Here is an 18,107-nt window from a genome sequence, read left to right as displayed (position 1 = left end):
GCAATGAAAAAGATCTGCACATACACAGACACAGAGGGCTCTGCCCTCTGCTCGCTAACTCCAGGGTGGGCATGAGGAGCTAGCCACTTCGCGGTTCTGCCACTCGTGTATGGGGAAGTGGATGTACAATTTAAACAGATTGTTATTTTCATGGAAATTGTTACATATGCATAATAGAGCTATTTTACATTACAGCAAGTAATTAACCATAGTACAAAATGGTAAGACAAAATAAATTGAAAGAAAATTATGTTTCATGTTACATTAGAGGTATTCGTTGCGTTATACATTTTCGTTCTGTTTGGCTTTGAAATTAACACGGAAATACTTTTTAAACTTACACTTTTACTGTAAGACTTCAGTAAAAACAATTTTTGGAATTAACTTTTCGTCAATATTGCATTGAATTTTGAATCCTTGTTTGAAGTTGCATCGTGACAACACAACGTATAACTGGCCATGAGTGAATATTGTTTCTTTCTCTCTAATAAATAAACTGACTTTTTTGAACGTATGATTTGTTAATTGTCATAGCAAAAGCTATTCTAACGTGTAAATGTAAACATTTTAATACGAATGGCATACCAAGATCTCCTTTAGTGTCTAATGTTATCTGCTGAAGAAGATGTACTACATTACCTTTATTGTCTCCTGTTAAAATTTTACATGTCAGAATTGTTAGACCAATTTTGAATACAACTAATCTTGTCCCCAGAGGGGACTGGGTAGTCTAATGGTCTGGAATCCCTACAGATTATATTTTTTTCTCCAGCCATCTGGAGTTTTTTTCTGTTTTTTCTGTCCCCCCTGGCCATTGGACCTTACTCTTATTCTATGTTAATTAATGTTGACTTATTTTGTTTTCTTATTGTGTCTTTTATTTTTCTATTCTTTATTATGTAAAGCACTTTGAGCTACTGTTTGTATGAAAATGTGCCATATAAATAAATGTTGTTGTCTTATTGCATAGCCCATCACTCATACTGTAAATATATAACGCAACAACATTACAATACATCCTTCTTTCAACAGTAATTCAGCCATTGGAAGACCAGACGGTTTTAACGGTTGTAGATATTCTACGGGATATCGTAAGTTGATAGTTTCGTCTTAAACACCATCACCACCCACTGTTTCAGCATATAGACCATCGATACACATTTAACCAATCTGCCACATAACCGATCGACAATTTTCGCGTTAATTCATTTGACTTCATCATTTCTCGTTGCTAGGATTACCCGTGTACTCATTTCTTCTGTTGATAACCCTTCGGGATGACATTCTTGAATAAGATTTGGACATAATAAGTCTTCTTTAATTGGGAACCTAAAGTGAGGAAAACGTAAAAATGTATAAGAGCTGAGAGCACAGAAACTGTGTCTGACAAAAGCATTCACACGAATGAGAGGGGAGAAGACCATGGCCATGGGCTGTTAACCGTAAATGGTTGAGAGGAGGGTGGGACTTGAAAAAATCTCTTAGCAACAGTCATGAAGGGGGGGCTAAACACATGCTAATGAGAGGCAGGCAGATCAGCTGCTGGCGGTCTGCTAGCTGCTACCGAGCGGCGTGATCTGCATGTTGCACTGCACGTCGATCATTTAAAAGCCTGTACAGCACATGCTGCTGTGCTTCGTGATCTGCATGTTGAGCTGCGCGTCGATCGTTTAAAAGCCTGTACAGCAGCTGATGCTGCCGTGATGCGTGATCTGCATGTCGCACTGCGTGATGATCATTTAAAAGTCTGTACAGCAGCTGTCCTTTTGTCTCACTTCTTTGCCTCATGGGACGTTAAAGTGTTCCCAAGAAATTGTTTGTAAGTAGGGCGTGACATGCAAGAAGTCCCATGGGACTTCAAAGTGTCTCTCCGAGATTATCACGTCTCGACACAAAATTTTATATTATATATACAGTATATACACACACACACACACACATACATATATATATATATATATACACACATATATATACACATATATATATATATATATATATATATATATATATACACATATATATATATACACATATATATATATACATATATACATACAGTGGTGTGAAAAACTATTTGCCCCCTTCCTGATTTCTTATTCTTTTGCATGTTTGTCACACAAAATGTTTCTGATCACATCTGAAACACATTTAACCATTAGTCAAATATAACACAAGTAAACACAAAAGGCAGTTTTTAAATGATGGTTTTTATTATTTAGGGAGAAAAAAAATCCAAACCTTCCAAACTCCTACCGTGTGTGAAAAAGTAATTGCCCCCTTGTTAAAAAATAACCTAACTGTGGTGTATCACACCTGAGTTCAATTTCTGTAGCCACCCCCAGGCCTGATTACTGCCACACCTGTTTCAATCAAGAAATCACTTAAATAGGAGCTGCCTGACACAGAGAAGTAGACCAAAAGCACCTCAAAATCTAGACATCATGCCAAGATTCAAAGAAATTCAGGGACAAATGAGAACAGAAGTAATTGAGATCTATCAGTCTGGTAAAGGTTATAAAGCCATTTCTAAAGCTTTGGGACTCCAGCGAACCACAGTGAGAGCCATTATTCACAAATGGCAAAAACATGGAACAGTGGTGAACCTTCCCAGGAGTGGCCAGCTGACCAAAATTACCCCAAGAGCGCAGAGATGACTCATCCGAGAGGTCACAAAAGACCCCAGGACAACGTCTAAAGAATTGCAGGCCTCACTTGCCTCAATTAAGGTCAGTGTTCACGACTCCACCATAAGAAAGACACTGGGCAAAAACGGCCTGCATGGCAGATTTCCAAGACGCAAACCACTGTTAAGCAAAAAGAACATTAGGGCCCGTCTCAATTTTGCTAAGAAACATCTCAATGATTGCCAAGACCTTTGGGAAAATACCTTGTGGACTGATGAGACAAAAGTTGAACTTTTTGGAAGGCAAATGTCCCATTACATCTGGCGTAAAAGGAACAGAGCATTTCAGAAAAAGAACATCATACCAACAGTAAAATATGGTGGTGGTAGTGTGATGGTCTGGGGTTGTTTTGCTGCTTCAGGACCTGGATGGCTTGCTGTGATAGATGGAACCATGAATTCTACGGTCTACCAAAAAATCCTGAAGGAGAATGTCCGGCCATCTGTTCGTCAACTCAAGCTGAAGCGATCTTGGGTGTTGCAACAGGACAATGACCCAAAACACACCAGCAAATCCACCTCTGAATGGCTAAAGAAAAACAAAATGAAGACTTTGGAGTGGCCTAGTCAAAGTCCTGACCTGAATCCAATTGAGATGCTATGGCATGACCTTAAAAAGGTGGTTCATGCTAGAAAACCCTCAAATAAAGCTGAATTACAACAATTCTGCAAAGATGAGTGGGCCAAAATTCCTCCAGAGCGCTGTAAAAGACTCATTGCAAGTTATCGCAAACGCTTGATTGCAGTTATTGCTGCTAAGGGTGGCCCAACCAGTTATTAGGTTCAGGGGGCAATTACTTTTTCACACAGGGCCATGTAGGTTTGGATTTTTTCTCCCTAAATAATAAAACCATCATTTAAAACTGCATTTTGTGTTTACTTGTGTTATATTTGACTAATGATTAAATGTGTTTGATGATCAGAAACATTTTGTGTGACAAACATGCAAAAGAATAAGAAATCAGAAAGGGGGCAAATAGTTTTTCACACCACTGTTCACACACACACACACACACATATATATATTATATATATACACACACACACACACACATATACATACATACACACACACACACACACAGTGGAACCTCGGTTCACGACCATAATTTGTTCCATAGCTCTGCTCGTAAACCGATTTGGTCGTGAACCAGAGTAATTTCCCCCATAGGATTGTATATAAATACAATCCCAGACCGTACAAACTGTATGTAAATATATTTATTTTTTTCAAAATTTTTAAGCACAAATATAGTTAATGATACCATAGAATGCACAGCGTAATAGTAAACTAAACTAAAAGTAAACTAAATGTAAAAACATTGAATAACACTGAGAAAACATTGAACAACAGAGAAAACTAACACTGCAAGAGTCTGCGTTACAGTACTACGAACCGCTCGCTAAAAACACTATTTTTAATGAGTTTTAAGCACAGAGAAAAAAAATGAACATTAGAAAAATCCGTAATTTAATAAACCACCAAGAAAAGTAACATTGCAACAATGCACGCTACCAACTGAACGCTGTAAACAGAAGTGAAGTGGAGGTTAAAATCCAATAGAAAAAAGTCTTCATTAAATACGAGGTTAAAACAATGCTCGGATCTGTCTCTTTAAAAACAAGCCTTGTGCATTGTTTAACTGCCCTCTCGGCCTTATGCGTCCAGCCGTGTCTCTCTCTCTCTCTCCCCCTCCCTCGTGTGTGTGTGTGTATGTCTCTCTCGTGAGCACGTGTGTCTCTCGTTCGCACACGCGTGTGTCTGTCTCTGTCTCTCTCTCATGATGTTTCTCTGTGTGTGTGTGTGTGTGTGTGTGTGTGTGTGTGTGTGTGTCTCTCTCTCTCTCACTGGCTGCACAGGGAATGCACAGTGAGAGACTGAACACAAGCAGAAATCATCGGCGCGCACAAGCCGAAATGGAAACTGGCGTGTTCGTATACCGAGTGTGTGGTCATGAACAAATGCAAAAGTATGGCGAACTTTTTGGTCGTAAACCAATTTGTACGTGTTCCGAGACGTTCATGAACTGTTCACTGTATATATTATATAGTATATACACACACATTTATACACAAATGGTGAAATCTACTTTTTTAAATTAAGCTTTGTTTCAGATAAGTATTACATTTATGCCATATTGATTGTGAATAAACATTTTCTAGACATAATTTATTAAAGTATGTATTTTAAGGTAATTTTATTTTACTATTTAAATGCACACTGAACAATAATAAGCCTACAGAATTTCACTTTAATACAGAACTTAAGGCTTCTACACATCTGGAAATGAAGGAGCGTAGTGTAATTTTTTTTTTTTTTACAGTGATAAAGAAAAAAAATCTGAATCATCTAATTCAGTAACATGAAATTGGCAATTGGTATAGGCCCTATAACAAACCTGAGCAGAGCATCCCTAGGATTTTTCATCAATATTCTGCTAATTACACTCAACTCAGTCTTTCTTTTCAATTCTCTTATGTATTGGTATCCTCCCAGATCTCTATCTGAAATTTCTATTCTTTTCACCTTTACTTGTATTATAAGAAAACATTAGAATAAGTATGGCACAGTACAATCGAGCACAAAGTAAATGATACAATATTTCATATCAAATTCAATTTCATCTTCAACACCAATCTCAACCCATCTGTAAGATTATGAAATTGAATAACCTATTATGAGGTTATCACTCAAAGATTTTGAAGCATCTAGGGGTTTAACAAAAGGCCCAGTAGGCATACTTAAGTGCCACAATAAAGACAGCTTGGACAGACCCATGAATTGAAAATTCAATTTTTTTGGAAAAAAAAAGCAGGATAAGGCAAATTGGAATTTTTTTCAACTAAATAAGGTGAAAAGTAAGCAATATAGTATAATTTGTGACAATAGATTTTTCATTATACAATCCTTTCCCATTTTGCAATATTTCAACCACTGCTGTAAGAGTAACAATGTGAAATATTCATTCATATAACCATCATGTCTTACAGGTAGGCGGCAAGAGAGGTCTGAGCTTGGAACATTCTTAAAACACTTGGCTAACTGAGTCAGACGCTTCACATCATTGGTTATAATTGGGGTATTAGGTAAAAGTCAGATGCTTTATGTCAAACATATACCATGTGGTATGTAAATTTTATTTGAACTACACCATTCTTTGCACGGATTGATGTCGAATATACTTTGCAAGCTGTATATTTCTATCCTTTATTTGAAATTAAAATTGAAAATGCTGCCTTAATTCATCAAAAAAGAAACTTTTTGAAAGAGAGTGAAAATGTGCTGAAATATTCCTTACAGCTTTATTTTTGCTAGATAATATACTTTCAAACATGGTCAAACAGTATTTCTTTCCAAACCTAACCAAGCAGGTAGTACTTAACTTCTTTGTGCTTTCTTCCAAAGTCTTAAAATATACACATTCACAAACCAGGATAGAACTGGAAGTTAGTCAGTGCCATTCCCTACCCTAATTTAAATTACTTTTTTAAGGTGTAGTCTTTATGCATTCTAAATAATCAAGTTTACAATTGTGTCTATATTTTTATAAAGAAGAGTTTATTCATGAATAAGTTCATAGGAATATTCTACAAAAGAAACAAAAACATTAGGAGGATGTTTATGTACATTGGTGTTCTCTAAAGTTTTTGCATGAATGACCAAACACTACTTCCAACTCACCATTGCTTAAAACAGCTAAACTTGTCCACATCCACACCACACAATGACAGAACCATGGCCATCAACTATCTCTGACTCATTGGCCTGTTTTTGCACATTCCTCTTTTACAGTTTCTAAAAGATCTACTTATACCTGACTACATCCCTGAATCAGTCTTTATTGAGGTCAGAAGTAACACATTGAATTAAATGCTGAAACTTACAGTTATCATCAAGTAGGTACCAAATACTAATCTGACTTCAAGAATACATAAAGCATGTTGATTCATATTCCACTCAGGTGTGAATTAATTCCAAAAGAATTGCTCAGGGTAGGGTGCATAGATCCAAAGCACTGGAGTTGTTATTTCAACACTATCTCTTCTTTCAAAATCTACTGTTGTGGTGTGATTACTTCTGAATATTGACTAATTGTGGTTAGCTGCACAGATTGCTAAAAGCAGCCATGTTGATTTAATGCAAATGTATTTTTCTGTGCTGACATTCACATATTTAATGAATACAAAGCTTGGCTACATGAATACAGTACAAAAATTGAGAAATGATGTAAAATGCAACATGATTAATGGACACCAAGTGGTAGTAAGCTAGCATACAGACCTTGAATAGTGTTTGATTGATATGGAGGTACCACACATACATACTTACCAACCCAGGAAAACTCATGTAAAGGAATAGATTTTTCTTTTTACTTAATTTTGCTTCAAAGGCAACATATGAGTTTGGTTTAATAGCAGCTTCCTCAGACCAAAACAGACCGTGTGTAGTATCCTATTGATTTGTCTGACAGTCTCCGCTGTCTACTAATTATGCAATGCATCAGATTCAGACCCTCGGACCAGCCAAACATCTACAGTGCCCTCCATTAGATTTTTCCTTCATTTACCCGTCTCTGTCACAGTTTAAAATTACAAATTAAACTATTCAGATGTAAATAAAGTGCACATTGCAGACTTTTATTATTTACATATATTTTGGTCATACCATATAGAAATTAAAACACTTTTTGTATATGGTCCACCCATTTTCCCTATCTGAGGGCACCATAATATTTAGGATATAGTAATGGTAGGTGTATAATTGTAGGTGTATGAGTTTGGAGACATTCACTGGAACTTGAGCAGACAAGATAACAATATTCTTTGCATTTATATAGCACTTTTCTCACTACTCACAGCGCTTTGCAGACTCCACACAGGGAGGACCCGGGACACAAACCCATGTTCTCCTTATTACAAGGCAGAATTGCTGCCACTGCTGTTTCTATACACCCCATAATTTATTGTGCAACTACTGTCAGCAGTTACATCGTCAATGAAGATAAGTGTGCAAGTACCTGTGGCAGCAATACATGCCCAAGCCATAATATCCCCCTCTACCACTATCTTTAACAGATGAGGTGATATTCTTTGGATCTTAGGCAGTTCCTTTTCATGTCCACACTTGGATGTTGTCATCACTCTGATACAGGTTAATCTTTGTATCATCTGTGCACAAGGCCCTTTTCCAGAATTCTGTAGGCTCCTTTAAGTACTTTTTCGCAAACAGTAATCTGGCCATCCTGTTTTTGTAGGAAACTAGCAGTCTGAATCTTGTAGTGTGGTATTTGTATTAATTCTTCTGAGGATTAATACATACACCTCTGCCTCCTGAAGACTGTTTCTGATCTGTCGCTCAGGCATCTGGTGCTTTTTCTTTACCATGGTGAGGATTCTTCTATTATCAGCAGTGGAGGTCTTCCTTAGCTCACCAGTGTGTTCTTTCTAATAAATGAGATTCCAGATAGTTGATTTAGGTTATCCTAGCATTTTACTGATGTCTCTAATGGTTTTGTTCTTGTTTTTAATTACTTCATTGACTTTCATTGGCACAGCTCTTGTCCTCATATTGAACAATGGCAACTATAGACTTCAAAGGTAGTCTGTTAAGTAGAAGCAACCCTAGGTATCTTATTACTGTAGTAACGAAGAAATGAAACCCACCTGAGTAATCACAAATTGTCAATTATCTCAAACACTATGGTGGACCACATATACAGTAAAAAGTCTTGTAATTATGACTAAAATGTAAGCAAACACCCTTATATTAAAGTTTTCAATGTGTATGTTAATCATGCCCGAATTGTTTGATTTGTAATTTTAAACTGGGAAGCAGTGGGTAAATCAAGGAAAAATGTGTCTTTGTCCGAAACATTATGGAGAGTGTTGTACGGTTGGTCTCCAATGAACAACTAACACATCTACTGCCCAATTCTTTATGGTCCTTGCACCTTCGTCATGGCACATCTTTTGACACAGACAACTTAAATTTATCTTTAACTTTCAAAATGACATGAAGACTTAAGTTTTTGGACTTTCCGTGAACGCAGAGGTACTGGAATTTTGAAATAAATGTGTTTTTTTTCTCAATTCAGATGTAGTTTAAGTATTAAATTGGTGACTGATAGGTATTTTAATATTTACTATATATTATTGAACTAAGGTGTTCTTTTTCCAGCTGAGCAATAAAAGAAATGAAGGCGATTTTCTGTTATATAGGATACAAAACAGTTAGGTCATGAATTGGTTTCAAGGATGTTAAAACCACTCTATTTCCAACTTGCAGCTAATTCAAACTATTGCCACAAGGATTCTACCTAGAATAAGTATTAATATTTAATGCCTGGATGTAAGCCTCTCTTTACTGACATCCAATTAGATTTAGAGACAATTTCATAATTCTCCTTACATGTAAAGCCATAATTGGTTTTGACTCCATTTACCCAAACAAATTTAACGCTCACAGTGCACAGTATAAAGTGCGATCACAAGATGATTTCTATGCTAAAGCTAACAAGGATACCCATCATTCTTACAATTAAATATAGGGTATTGGAAGCTGTATATGGTACTGTTTCATTATTTTTGTCATTTGAAATTACGGCAATCATTATCAGCTGTTACTAAGCCTTTCCAATTCTCAGTATTCCTCTGTATCCTGCTGCACCAGCACTGCTAACTTGACAAAAATACACCACAGAACCATGAAATGATATACAAGATAGTTGACAAGCTCTGGCAGGAAAAGTGACAGGTGCATGTATTCTCTGTACAATTACAGACATCAGCATGTTCTGTACTGTACTGAAGGACACCCACGAGGAGATGGGCAGCCAGCTGGTCTCCTTGACTGTTTTCAAAGGAACATGGACCACTGACAGGTGTATCTTTTCTTGGAAAGCTGTCATTTAAATTTGTTTCTTTTTCTCCTTTTGGTTTAATAAATTTGATCACCCAACTTTCACTTTTATATACAGTAGTATATACCTGTACACGTTTGTAGTTATTAGTTGACTAGCCATGGTAACTGTTGGAGACAGGTATGAGAAAAATTAAAATATATTCGCTATCTCTTGCCTATGTGTACCTTCAGTGCCTTTCCTCTGTATCCATGTGAGACTGAACCTCTCATTTAATTGGTGATTTAATTGGTGCTCCCTTTCTCAAGAGTGTTCCCGTAAAGTCTGCTTTTCAGACTGTGTTATTATTTTCAAAGTTCTTTTCTCGCTTCCTGTCCAGTTTTAGATTTGCAGTCTTTAAAAGTGACAAAGCATTCACTCCACACCAAAGTCAAACTAAACAATCAGTTGGTTGGTGCAGCGTTCAATGATCACAGCGTGAATTTTCAGAAGCACACGTTTGGAATGAAAAAATGGGATGGATATTACTTTACAGCACATGAAGGACTTAATGTATTTTGTTAATTGAGAAATATTACTGACTCATTTATTATTCATTGTTAAAACAGATAATGATACACAGTTAAACACATTCAATAATTACAATCAATTCAGAAATGCATGGGCAGAACCTAGCCTGTCACAATTATTACATAATTGCCTAATTGCAGTTATTTGAGCTGACCATGACTACTTTGGATAATCATTAGAATTGTTTCCATTCATGTGTATAAAGCTAGCTGGGTGAAACAGAAATGTCATATTTCTATCACTATTTCCACCATGTAATATTTGACTGGTGCTCGTTTAATCATGTCTAGTGTTGGGAGAATGTTGCTTACAAAAAAACTAACTAAATATGTTACCTAGTTACTTACTAGTTACCCCCGATCTGAACCCGAGCGGTGTTTTGTTATTGGACTTCTGTGCTCATCACGGATTGTCCATAACGAACACCATGTTTAAGCATAAGGGTGTTCATATGTGCACTTGGCACCAGGACACCCTAGGCCTTAGTTCGATGATCGACTTTGTGGTCCTGCCGTCGGACTTGCAGCCACATGTCTTGGACACTTAGGTGAAGAGAGGGGCGGAGCTGTTAACTGATCACCACCTGGTGGTGAGTTGGCTATGATGGTGGGGGAAGATGCCCGTCAGGCCTGGTAGGCCCAAACGTGTAGTGAGGGTCTGCTGGGAACGGCTGGCAGAGTCCCCTGTCGGAAGTAGCTTCAACTCCCACCTTCAGCAGAACTTCGACCAGGTCCCGTGGGAGGTGGGGGACATTGAGTCCGAATGGCCATGTTCCGTGCCTCTATTGTTGAGGCGGCTAGCCGGAGCTGTGGCCATAAGGTGGTCGGTGCCTGTCGTGGCGGCAATCCCCAAACCCGGTGGTGGACACCGGCGGTGAGGGATGCCGACAAGCTGAAGAAGGAGTCCTATAGGACCTTTTTGTCCTGTGGGTCTCTGGAGGCAGCTCATAAGTATCGGCAGGCCAAGTGGAATGCGGCTTTGGTGGTTGCTGAGGCAAAAACTCGGGCATGGGAGGAGTTTGGAGAGGCCATAGAGAATGACTTTCGGACAGCATCGAGGAGATTCTGGTAAACCGTCCGGTGTCTAAGGAGGGGGAAGCAGTGCAGTGTCAACACCGTATATGGTGGGGATTGTGCGCTGCTGACCTCGATTCGGGACGTTGTGGGTCGGTGGGGGGAGTACTTCGAAGACCTCCTCAATCCCACTAACATGCCTTTCAATGAGGAAGCAGAGCCTGGGGACTCTGAGGTGGGCTCCCCCATCTCTGGGACAGAGGTCACCGAGGTGATCAAAAAACTCCTTGGTAGCAGGGCCCTGGGGGTGGATGAGACACGCCCGGAGTTCCTCAAGGCTCTGGATGTTGTAGGACTGTCTTGGTTTGACACGTCTCTGCAACATTGCATGGACATCGGGGACAGTGCCTCTGTATTGGAAGACCGGGGTGGTGATCCCCCTCTTTAAAAAGGAGGACCAGAGGGTGTGTTACAACTACAGAGGGATCACACTCCTTAGCCTCCCTGGAAAATTCTATTAGGGGGTTCTGGAGAGGAGGGTCCATCGGAGAGTCGAACCATGTATTCAGGAGGAACAGTGTGGTTTTCGTCCTGGTCGCGGAACAATGGACCCTTAGCAGAGTCCTGGAGGGTGCATGGGAGTTTGCCCAACCAGTCTATATGTGTTTTGTGGACTTGGAAAAGCAGTTTGACCGTGTCTCTCGGGGAATCCTGTGGGGGGTGCTCCGGAAGTATGGGGTACCGGACCCCCTGATAAGAGCTGTTCAGACCCTGTACAACCGGTGTCAGAGCTCGATCCGCATTGCCGGCAGTAAGTCAAGCCCGTTTCCAGTGAGAGTTGGACTCCGCCAGGGCTGCCCTTTGTCACCGATTCTGTTCATAACTTTTATGGACAGAATTTTTTAAGAGCAGCCAGGGTGTTGAAGGGGTCCGGTTTGGTGAACTCAGGATTGGGTCACTGCTTTTTGCAGAGGATGTTGTCCTGTTTGCTTCATCAAGCTGTGATCTTCAGCTCTCTCGGGAACAGTTTGCAGCTGAGTGTGAAGCGGCTGGGATGAGAATCAGAAACCTCCAAATCCGAGACCATGGACCTCAGCCGGAAAAGGGTGGAGTGCCCTGTCAGGGCTGGGGGAGAGATCCTGCCCCAAGTGGAGGAGTTCAAGTATCTCAGGATCTTGTTCACGAGTGAGAGAAGAATGGAGCATGAGATCGACAGGTGGACCAATGTGGCGTCCACAGTGATGCGGGCTCTGCATCGGTCTGTCGTGGTGAAAAAAGAGCTGAGCCGTAAGGTAAAGTTCTCAATTTACCAGTCGATCTACGTTCCTACCCTCACCTATGGTCATGAGCTATGGGTAGTGACCAAAAGAACGAGATTGCGAATACAAGCGGCTGAAATGTTTCGTCCACAAGGTGTCTGGGCTTTCCCTTAAAGATAGGGTGAGAAGCTCAGGCATCCGGGAAGGGCTCATAGTAGAGCCGCTACTCCTCCGCATCGAGAGGAGTCAGATGAGATGGCTCGGGCATCTGATCAGGATGCCTCCCTGGTGAGGTGTTCCGGGCATGTCCAACCGGGAGGAGGCCCCAGGGAAGACACAGGACACGCTGGAGGGACTATGTCTCCCGGCTGGCCTGGGAACGCCTTGGGATTCTCCCGGAAGAGCTAGAAGAAGTGGCCGGGGAGAGGGAAGCCTGGGCCTCTCTGCTTAAGCTGCTGCCCCTGCGACCCGACCCCGGATAAGCGGAAGAGGATGGATAGATGGATGGATAGTTACTTATTATAAAATGTAATGTGTATAAACAGTATGTTACTTTTGCATGTTCGTTCTTATTTTGTACGAAAAACTGTACATTTCACTGGCTAGCATTTGTTATTAAATAATATAACCCACGGAATGTAGTTTACAAAGAAACTAACTAAATATGTTACCTAGTTACTTATTATAAAATGTAATGTGTTACAAACAGTATATTACTTTTGCGTATTCTTTCTTATTTTGTATGAAAAACTGTACACTTCACTTGCCAGCATTTGTTATTAAATAATATAATCCAAGAACCTTCATGAAATTGACCAGAAACACAAGCAAATTTAAAGATTTTCTTGTGTTTCATAAATACTGTAGCTAACCTAGAACAGGAACTGAGAGGGACTACAGGCATCTGGGAGCTGTCCGAGGGGAAGGAATGGCTGGAGAAACCAGCTATAAGAAGCAACTCGCTGGACAACGAAGAGAAAATGTGCAAACACAGCACTAGAGGCCTGCGATCACATCTCCTGGCTGGCTGCTAAAGCACATCGTTTTCTTGCCTTACACCCAATGCTGCTGTGATGATCACTAGCTCCCTGTAACCCTAAACTGGGCAGATTAAATTTACCACACGGCATATTTAGGATAATATGTATAACTTTTGTTCGATACCTTTTGACTTGATGCATTCTGGTTTGCAAGAGCTGCATGGCAAAAAATGATGCCAGGCACAGAAACATGCCGCCAATAGTGCTGGGTTTTTGAAAGTGATGAATTTTGTGGAAAGGCTAGATGCGTGGGTGTCAGAATGATGAATGAAGGGCTAAATATGACATAGCAGGACATCAATGCAGAATATAGACATGCAAAAATATTTAAAGTGCATCTCTTCATCATGTAGGTCACATATTCAAAAATATATTATTCTCACCCTCCCTTTAGCGCTTTTGGTTAATGAGTCTGTTACTCCACCTTCCTTTTTCCTCTTAAAGATGGTAATAACAGGCACAACTCTTCTTCGATCAGCAAAGTCTCACTTCCTCTACTGTGATATTGTTAGGTATGTGACATTGACCAAACACTGTCACCTGCTGACTATAAAAATATTCCTGACCTCGCACAAGCTTCATGCAAAAAGTATAAACCAGGGTCTACTCCAAGAGCTGCAGGGAACACATTTGCTAGATAAAGGTAATACTAGTGCAAGAAAACTATATTTTGGGGGTGGGTTTGGGAATAATATTCCATAGTAACACACATTTTTTAAACTAATGCAGTTATGTTATTTCTTACATTATAAGTACTGCCACTGACAGAATGTTCAGTAAGGCTGGCAACACTGTAACACCAAAGAGATGCTGTCTTGAGACAGATATGGTCAACATGTTAGTGTTCCTTGCCTAGAGGCGGCCTAGCCAGTGAGAAGAATGGTTGGCTGTGGTTAAGGATGACAGGGATATGGCCAGGTTCTGCCTTATTACATTGTTCATTTTTAGCTTGTTAATGATTTCATATTTGCCCTGTACAATTTTTGTTTACAAAGCAATGCAATATTTATGCATATGTTACAATATTCAAAGCCAATAAATGTCTCTTCTTCATAAGGTGAATGTGTATTGTTAAATTATTATTAGCTTTACTCTATAATATTGGTAAAAAATTAACATATAATTTTGGTCAATGATTTAATTGTCTTTTTATGTATGGAAAATAATTGCCAACTTAAATGTCATCATCATGACAGCTCTTGACAAAACATGCAAATACTAGCATTGTAATTGAGGCAGGAATGACAGTTCTTTCTGCCCTAAGTCAGCCAGTGTTAAAACATCTGAACTAAACTTACTAAACTTTAACCTGATTATAACTAAATGTATGCCTATAACATCTGTTCAGTACCTGTCACCGGATGGCAAGCTATGTTGCATACATATTCTCTTCATCAACAGCTGTCACAAGACAACCAAAACACACAGGTGCATGAAGACACCTGCATTTCATTTTTTTAGTCTTAATAAGCTGTTCACCACTGGTTCACCCAGGATGAGGAATTGACTTCCTGCAAAAATGCTCATTTTTTACAACAGCATTTTACAAGTACTAACATTTGTTTCTATGGAACATGTGTTTTGGCTGAAACTGCTCAAAAACTGCTGTAGACAGTTTTCTAAACCACTCACTGCTAAAGCATTTGGATGAAAGATTGTCATTAAAAACAATGGAAAATAACTTTACAATAGGTCTAGCATTAAAAAGATACAAATACTCTCAGGTGCAAATGAATTCTAAAATAACTGTAAATTATGAGGTTAAATGTATAAAAAATTTTATATATATATATATATATATATATACATATATATATATACATATATATATATATATATATATATATATATATATATATAATTAACACATCAAAAAGTGCTTTTCTGCAGTTTCGTATTTTTTTATAGCCATGTAATTATTGCCTAATAATCCTTCTTTGACTTTTATCTTCTGGAAAATAATTACAGCAAATCCAAGACTTCACATTCAATGTTCCTTCTACTGGGCAGAATGCTGCCACTGTGCTCTGCACTTTTGTCTAATGTATGCAATGCTGTCTGTATATCTCTCTGTATTTTTTTCTCTAGGTAATCCACTCTTACATACATATGGAAAGACGTGCATGTTACATTAATTACCACCCCTAAACTGGTCCCAAATGAGTATCTACTGAAGTAAAGCCTTGCAACAGTGGCTTCTTGGATTAGGCAGGTTGGAGAATGAGATGTTTATATCCTTTTATCACATTTTCTTAAAGTGTACTGTTTGTTTCAGCATGAATGCAGAATCATTATTAGATTACTCTTATACTTTTAGCAGTAGTCTGAACTTTGTACTTGGCATACACTTGAGATTGAATGCTTCCATTATTATTTGCATAACATTGATGAAAAATGTTGCTTTCTTTTTGTTTGTAGAGAAAAGCCAAGCAAAATGACACATTTTATTGGATAACTAAAAACATTACAATATACAAGCTTTCAAGGCAACTCAGGCCGCTTCATCAGGCAAGATGTAATCGTTTATTGTTTGAAATTGTGAGACTGAACTGATGAAATTCCAGTAGATATGTGCAGTGTGCATTTTCTGCTACAATAAGTCAGTATTGCAGTTCAGGGAAAATACATGCAGACATGAAAAGAATATATTAGATTCACAGTAGTGGCTTTGCCAGAATTTCAAAGACAGTTTCCTGAAAGTGTGAGCCAATAGCAAAATTCACTACACCACAGCTTTGCTCACTCTAAGTTTATACTTGTATATAAATAAAATAGCACGTTGAAGGAGAATACATTATAAACATGTTACTACATACTCTCATTCCAATACAAACAGCCTTTATTTATATCGCACATTTCTACAGGGGATACTTTATTATTACAATTAAAAGTACTGACACGTGTTTGTTTTTTGTTAGAGCACAGGAAGGTTAAGAGACTTACTCACAGTCACATAGTGGGTGGAACCAGAAACTGCACTTTACAGTATGTGTGCAAATATATACAAAATTAGGAAATGCTTCCTTTTTATTTGTAATTCTCAGGTCTTGCTCAAGTTTATCCCCTGTGCAAGTTTCCAGAAATATTTAAAATAAAACACTATTCCTTACACTCTAATGGAAGGTTAAGAGAGTTGCTCACAGTCACATAGTGGGTGGAACCAGAAACTGCACTTTACAGTATGTGTGCAAATATATACAAAATTAGGAAATGCTTCCTTTTTATTTGTAATTCTGAGGTCTTGCTCAGGTTTATCCCCTGTGCAAGTTTCCAGAAATATTTAAAATAAAACACTATTCCTTAAACTCTGCAAATAATGAGAAACAGTCCAAATTATACTGTATTACAATTGTTCACTCAACAACTTATCACAAGTTGCCAATTAAGTTATTAATACACCATGGATGTAAATAACATCTCTGGATAATACATTGTATTTACAAGAAAAGAAATGATCAACTGCAAGCAAAGTATTTTATTAATTTTTCGTATTACATATTACATGTATCAATACAAAATTGAACAAAAACTTGCACATTTTATAACAATTTCATCATTCAGACCAACACATGTGGTAAACCATCATGCACTCATACAATTTAAAACAGTTTAATGTAAAAGACAGTTTTAACAAATATCAGACGTCAATATAATGTTATAAAGTATCTAAAAATTCTATTGAGAACAAAATATGACAGACGAAAAGTCCTTTGCATGCTTACGCTTAATATACTTCAGGTTTTGGAGTAAAAGTGCTTGCCCCTCGCGCACATAAAGAGTGTGCCACTCCAAATAGAACTCTCCAATAAACTAGAAAAAAATCTATCGAGCTAAAAGCCTTTCAGTTAATTCGTCATGCCAGTCCTTACACCACCAAAGAAGAATGCTCAGACTTTTAAGTGAAGAAACTTTAATGGTTAGGAGGGCAAAACTAATAAAACCTGATTCTAATTCAAAAGCTGTACGTAAACAAGTCAAAGCACACTTTTCCGTTTTGCTGAGGATAGTTTAAATAATATAAAACTATAGTATGAATACATTTTTATTTATACGATCCTTTCTAATGAATAATGTCCTATTTCAACATTGCTTTTGAATCCTTTTAGTAAGTGGTACTCGGCATAACAGAAGATGACCTCAATGACAATTCCAATGGCTTGCTTTTTTCTTTTATTGTAAATGAAGAATCACAGATTCTACTACACGCTGGTATCTGCTTACAATTTCATTTAAACATTTAGAGAGTTTCGTCTCACTAAAATTTAAATAAACACTAAACGATTAACGTGAAGTCGGCCTCCAACAATTGTAATTTGAATATAATAGAACGAAACGTGTGAGATACCAGTAAACAAAGTCAGAAATTTTGCGCTGCGATGCATTTGTACTAGAACCGCGAAAGGCAAACCTTTTTCTCGCCCTAAGTTTGCACTGCTAAAACGGGGTGGGATTTTATTTTTTTACTTAGACTAAAACGTACATCGTGTAAATAAAACTACCGAACTAAATCATACATTATAGACTGACTACTTTCTTTATTAGTGAAATTCACAGCTTTCCTCATCTTAAACCATAAAAAGTTGGAATCCATTGGGCAGATGTGTTTCAAGGCGATTGTTTCTCTCATTCAGTCTCTCTCTCCTTTTTTAAAAACACAACATTAATTATAGTCAAATTGC

At 38.2% G+C, this 18,107-nt stretch overlaps 1 protein-coding gene across 1 annotated transcript in view; it reads right to left on the bottom strand.

The window, feature by feature from the left end:
* The window catches only part of znf384b (zinc finger protein 384 b), a 53,305-nt gene that overhangs the window by 34,376 nt on the left and 822 nt on the right, over positions 1-18,107 (bottom strand). The gene's annotated exons all lie outside the window — the stretch shown is intronic.

The sequence above is a fragment of the Polypterus senegalus genome, chromosome 9 (assembly GCF_016835505.1).
Source record: "Polypterus senegalus isolate Bchr_013 chromosome 9, ASM1683550v1, whole genome shotgun sequence".
NCBI lineage: Eukaryota > Metazoa > Chordata > Cladistia > Polypteriformes > Polypteridae > Polypterus > Polypterus senegalus.
This window is presented reverse-complemented; position numbering and strand designations above follow the sequence as displayed.